Source organism: Dipodomys spectabilis, unplaced genomic scaffold (genome assembly GCF_019054845.1).
Source record: "Dipodomys spectabilis isolate Male_0828 unplaced genomic scaffold, ASM1905484v1 ptg000289l, whole genome shotgun sequence".
Classification (NCBI taxonomy): Eukaryota; Metazoa; Chordata; class Mammalia; order Rodentia; family Heteromyidae; genus Dipodomys; species Dipodomys spectabilis.
The window spans coordinates 4,900,426-4,906,582 of NW_024870966.1; positions in this window are offsets into that span (position 1 = coordinate 4,900,426).

The window sequence follows — 6,157 nt, forward strand, 5'->3', positions numbered from 1 at the left end:
TGAAAATGTATGCAAAGCAATCTACAGATGCAATACGACTGTCATCAAAATCCCAACCTCATTTTCTGTAGAAGCAGAAAACGTAATCCTAAAATTGATGTGGCAGCATGAAAGACCTTAACAGCAAAAAAGTCATCCCGAGCACAGAGAGCAGCGTGGGAGGTGTCACGTTGTTGGACTTCAATCACCCACTGGCCCTCTCCCTCCAGGCCTCCTCCCCGACCTAGGCCAACAGGCAGCTCTCCTGCGCTGCCAGGTCAAGTCCAGCTGCACATCCAGCAGCCACAAGAGCCAGAGAATGCAGACCCCGAGGTAAGGGTCTGTGTGATGCCAGGTCAAGCTCAGGCAGGATGAGCTGGGGTGCTCAGCAGGGTCACCTCACATGAGCCTGTGCTTGCCACTAGGATGCTCTTTATCCTTGTTTTCTGGCAATATTGAGCTTGAACTGGGGGCCTTACACTGGCTTACACCAACGGAGCCACCCCTCCAGTCCTGCTCTTTGTTAGTCTTTCTTTTGGGATAGAATCTCAAATTTTTTCTGCCAGGACTAGCCACAAAAAGTGATGCTTCTGCTCTCAGCCTCCTGAGGAGCTAGGGATTGCAGGCGTGAGCCACCAGCACCCACTCATTCTGATCATTTTTAACCAAACACGCCGATCCTGAGAAGGATCTAGAAATGTCTCTCGGCTGCCACTCTAGCCCCGTGGAACCCCAGCCCCAGGTGTGGGCCTGAGCACCCTTGTACAGAGTGGGCCTCGTTCCCAGGAAGCCCAGCGCCTGTCTTCGTGCTCTCACCTGTGTGCACTTTAGAGACTCTCCCTCACACAGACCTAGCCACAGCCAGGTCAAAGGTCAGCCCTCATGCAATGAGGCCACGTGGGGTGGTCATTTCTGGAAGGAGGGCCCAGGGAGCTTCTCACAGCTCACCCCCATGAGGGGGTCGTGGGTCAAGACCCAACTCCAAAGCCATGTGAGTCACAGTGCCGTCCTAGATCCCAGAAGAGACCCTGTGCCAGGAGGCCATCCTCACCACGAGAGCTGTGCCCAGATGCTGAGGGAAGGGAAGGGCCCCGCCCGCCCGCCCGCCTGCCAGGCCTCCAGCTCTGGGGGCCCCATCTCAGACAGCAGCATGCTGCGGGCAGGGGTGGGAAGGCCCCACTCCCAGGCAGGGGTCCCTCCCTCCAGCTCTCGGCTCAGGGGTGGCATCCGGGGACCTGAGGTGAAGGGGCCACAGGTGGATTTGGGTTCCAGCTAATGACAGGCGGCAGGCTCCCCACAGCCCCCTCCTCTAGAACTTGCCACACTCACCAGACCAGCCAGGACCGCGCTTGAGCTGGAGACGTGGAGTCACAGGGTCCTGAGCCTGGGGCTGTGTAGGTGCCAGCACCATGGGTACAGCCTCGACTTCTCCCTGAGGACCTTGGTCAACACCATCTACAGGCCTGGCCTTTCTCCGGGGACTGCTGTGGGACGGCAGGAGCTGGCTCTCATTAAGGAGGGTTAACTGTTACTATGGTTTCCTTCATCCAATTGAAACCTGCCGGGAGGCCATGGCCTTGGACAGGGGACCCAGGAGCACCACCAGGCCTTGGCCAGGTGAAGCTGGCTTAGGCCCCCAGTGCTCCAGGTGTCCTCACTTCTCTGGGAAGAAGGAGCCTCCGATGGAACGTCAGCTCAGGGGTCCTACCCATAATCCTACCCTCCAGCTCGCTCCTGCAATCCCACTTGGAAGGCTGAAGTCAAGGCCAGCCTGGGCAGAAAAGCTGGCAAGATCCCCTTCTCAATCTGTCGCTGGGCATGGTAATATGTGGCTGTTGTCCCAAGCTACAAGGTAGCGTGAGATTGGGAGGATCAGTTCCAGGCCATTCTGGGCAGCGAAGTCCGAAAGACGCCATCTCCAACGAAGGCAGTATGTGCCTGTAATCCCAGCAAAAATGAACAGCCTAAAGTAGGCGGATTGCAGTGCAGGTGCGCACCGTGTGGGAAGCAAAATCCTAGCTGAAAAATAATCAGTGAAGCCGGGCATCTGGGGCTCATGCCTGTAATCCTCGCTACTCAGGAGGCTGAGATCTGAGGACTGAGGTTTTTTACCAGCCTAGGCAGACAAATCCCAGAGACTTATGTGTCTGACCAACCAGCAAAAAGCCAGAAGTGGAGGTGTATGACTCAAGTGATAGGCCAACAGCCTTGAGAAAAAAGCTAAGGGACAGACAGCACCCAGGCCCTGAGTTCAAGCCCGAGTACGGCACAAAGAAAAAAAAATTTTTTTTAAATCAAAACTAGTGAAAAACAAGGCTGGAGGTATGAAGTCCTAACCCTGGAAGTGTGAGGCCAGAGTTCAAATCCCAGGTCCACCTCTTGCACCTTCCTTCTCTTCCCTCCCTGCTACCCAAGCCACCAAAATTCCCGTTTTCAACATAGTCCCACGGGACCTCCTTTCGCAATGTGGGAGGAGGAGGTGTCATTGCTCCCATTGGATTCCTGCTGCTCCCCAGACCCTAGGAACCCGCCGTCGGGCAGAGTCACCCCTATGTGTACCACACCTTGGGTGACCCTGGAGGCTGGGGGACTGAGTCCTGAAGGGTGGAGGCCAGAGGACCCTGCCAGCAGGACTGAGGATTGAATATCACTCTGAGCTCCACCTGCTGCCCCAGTTTCGAAATGAGGAGATTGAGACCTCAGAGGGATTTGACTTGTCCAAGGCTTAGCTTCCTCTCTACTCTAAGCAAGACAGCAAACACCTACCCCGGGAGACAGACACAGCACCTTGCTTCTGCTCTTCTGTTCTAAGTATGGGTCTAGGCCAAAGGCGTTGAAGGTGATCAGAAAATGCCAACCTATCAGCTGGCACCTTGGCATTGGAGAACACAGCTCCCGTGTGGTGGGCCTTCTACCCGGAAGGGGTTAAGGCCTTCAGGGAGAAGAGGAGAGCCGGTCTCTGCAGACAGAGGCACAGGAGACCTGAGCGCGGGCCCAGCCATGTGCCCCACATTCAATGACACATTTCTTGTCAGGCCCAGATACGCAGAACGCCTCTTTCTTCTGATCTTCCCAGTAATTGTATATGCTTTTCTCTTTATGAGTCTGTGTTCAGTTGCATCTACCCCAGCCCCAAACCCAGGATGGGTGAGGAAAGGGTGTTTCTCCACCCACCCGGGCCTGCCAGATGTAGCCGGCCCAGACTTGCCTACAGTCACCCATCTCAAGGGCTGGTGGCCAGCAGTCAACAAGGCCACACCCACGAAGGTGACCACAGCCCACCAGGAACCAGGCCACACCCCCGCCCCAACCATCAGGGACAAGCACTGGTCACCCTGGGTGTGGTAGCACACCAGGCAGCTCCCCAGGCCTCAGCCCTTCAGCCACGGCTGGTCCCCAAGCCTCGTGGCAGCTCCCCAGGCCTCAGCCCTGCAGCCACAGCTGGTCCCCAAGCCTCGTGGCAGCTCCCCAGGCCTCAGCCCTGCAGCCACGGCTGGTCCCCAAGCCTCGTGGCAGCTCCCCAGGCCTCAGCCCTCCAGCTACGGCTGGTCCAAGCCTCGTGGAGAGCTGGCTATTCCCAGGGGCTCAGAACATCCCCACCCAGGCCCAGCGCATATCTGCAATTCTGGATTGTCTATAGAACGGCATTCCATCGTCACAATCATTAGCACCTTAGACACAAATGCAGCGTCCTGCAGCACAAGGACATAGTCCTCTCCTGCAAGCCACTCAGCCAGGCATGCTGCTGGACACCAAGGCGCTTAGGCCAGGCTGGAAACACTTTGCCCACAGCGCCCCCTGCTGTCCAGACTGGCCCTACTTGGAAAGGAGGAGGCACCCAGCTGCACCCCTGCCCACTGCCAACACCCCTCATCCATACGGGAGAGGCTTATTCGCCTCCCCCTCTCCCCCACCACTCCCTCCAGACTGAGGGAAAGAAAAACTAAGTCACAAGGAGAATCTTCAAACCCCATGGTGGGAGCTCTCTGGCAGTCTGTATGTGAAAGCTTCTGCAAGTCTCATTCAGGCTCCTTTATGGTTTCACAAGTTGGGTTGAGACTGCACCTGAGCCAGGCGCTTACTGCTTGGGGGTTCAGTCCAGGCACACCTCCAGAGATCAACTCCAGTAGGACCATGCCTTTACTAATGGCCTAGAAGAGGGGTGGGATTTGGTGGTGGTATAGCCTGGGCTCAAGGCTATGTATATATGAGGCTCTGTGTGACCCTCATCACAGCAAAATAAACCACCAACCCGACCTCCTCTTCATGAAGAACAGAGAGGCACCAACTTGCTTGAAGTCACCCAGTACAGAGGCAAGAGCAGAAATGGAGGCTATCCCCCACTTCCTTAGCCATCTGGGTCCTTCCTGCCGCCGCTGTGGCATCCACTCCCTGGCCTCCAGCTGTTCATTTCCCTGAAGTCCTGCCAGCGGGTCCTCCATGACGAGAGGATTCCTGAGCCAGAAGTGGAACCAGAGATTTGAGAAGCTAGGCCTAAACTCCAAGAGTTTGACATGTCAAGTCTGGCAATTCTCCCTGTATGCCAAATAGAGACGTGATAAATGGCAGAGAAAGATTTATTACACCCTTCCTTGGTATAGAAAGAAGGCAATATAAGCAGAACAGCTCCTCTTTAGCTGTCTTGAGGACAGACAGAAGCTAAACATTTAAGTAGAGAAATATACAAATGATTGGCCTAAGGGCAGGCTGCTTGATCATTTCAGCCTGTGTTTCCATAACAAGGAGTTGTTATTGCTTCATCCCTTGAGGCCTGGGTGCCCAGAAAGCGGTCTATCCACAGGAGACTGTTGTGCCACAGGGGTAGTTTTGATCCCTTACCTTAAAGATGTTGCCAGTCTGTCCTGTCTTTTCTGGAATCAAGGTAATTGTAAAGGGATTGCCAAGAAAACGGAAAGTATGCTGTAAAGACACAGACAAGCCTGGCGCTAGTGGCTCACACCTTAATCCTAACTACTCAGGATGCTGAGATCTGAGGATCATGCCCAGGCAGGAAAGTTTGTGAGACTCTTATCTCCAATTAACCACCTGAAAACCGGAAGTGGCACTGTGGCTCAAGCGGTAGAGCGCTCACCTTGTGTTGAAGAGCTCAGGGACAGTGCCCACAACTGACAAAAAAAGACAAAATGGAGGCAGGGATACCAAGCCTTCCTTTCTCCTACTTTTAGTGCATTCATGAGCCCAAGTTAAGCAGCCAGTGCTTTTTAGCAGACTCTAAGCCAGATTCCTGCACACCCACCCAATATTCTTCCTATGGAAGGTCTGCAGCTCTGTGTGTTGTTCGTATGCATATTTTCTTTCGTGTGTGTGTGTGTGTGTGTGTGTGTGTGTGTGTGTGTGTGTGTGTGTGTGTGTGTGTAGCCACTATTCCTTGTCTTTTCAAAAACTCAAGGCTTGGCACTCTAACACTTCAGCCCAGTTCCACTAACAGCTTTTTCTTTTCTTTAAACTGTCATGGATCCTCAGGTCTGTCTCCTGAGTACCTAGGATTACAGGTGTTGGGCTTCCCCAAGGAATATTTAATATCCAACTCCAAACTCCAAACTCCATTCCTAGACTATGATTTGGCAGAGCCTGGACATGTTATTTTTCAGCAAGGAAGCGTACTGACTCTTAGTGCACGGCCAGCATTGTGATGCACACATCTAAACCCCCAAGTGTTCCCTACACAGTGTCTGCCATGCCCTACCGTGGAGAACATGAAACAAACCTCACTTTGTTTCTTTGGGCAGTACTGGGGTTCAGCCTCAGGGCCTCAGATGCTCAATGTGAGCCACACTTAACTGCTATAAAGTTCCTATAACCTCCTCCACCTGGAACACGTCATTCAGAACAACCTGAGTCCTGGTTTCCTGACAGCTATTTTATATCAACAATAGCATGTCAAAGGCTTTCACCCCCTCCCTCCATCTTGTCAGCCTCCTGATAGGCAGCATCCCTGCATCCTGCCTCCTCACAGGTGAGTGAAGACTCAACAGCCCGACAGTCCACAGAGCAAGGTCCAGTCCAAAGCCTATGGAAGCGCAGCAGTAGGCCCCACCCCTTCCCTGCTTCCCTCCCTTCTGCATTCCCTTGGCTCCCCACCCTTCCCTTCCCTTCCCACTCTTGTGGCTCTGAGGTTCTAGCTGGTCACTTCTCTCTCGGCTGCCCCACACATCAA